Source organism: Odontomachus brunneus, unplaced genomic scaffold (assembly GCF_010583005.1).
Source record: "Odontomachus brunneus isolate Ranch 3 - 2012 unplaced genomic scaffold, Obru_v1 Obru_scaffold_001, whole genome shotgun sequence".
NCBI classification, from domain to species: Eukaryota; Metazoa; Arthropoda; class Insecta; order Hymenoptera; family Formicidae; genus Odontomachus; species Odontomachus brunneus.
The window spans coordinates 6,167,274-6,167,508 of record NW_022639451.1 but is presented as its reverse complement, the minus strand read 5'-3'; positions in this window follow the sequence as shown (position 1 = coordinate 6,167,508).

The following is a 235-nucleotide window of genomic DNA, read 5'->3' as shown; positions in this document are numbered from 1 at the left end:
TGATATATATACCAAATTAAAAATCTCGATGAGCTAAAGACGAACTATGTCTCATTTTGGCAGGGTGCATGGGACCCGAGGAATCGGGCCCGGAAGGAAGCGAGTTTTTAAAGGTTTTTGATGCGATAAAAATGTGAAAATAGTGAGTTATGATGTGAAATAAGGCTCGTTGGAAAGCTTGTAACGCCTACTATCATATGGGAACATAATTCACTATTTTCACATTTTTATCGAA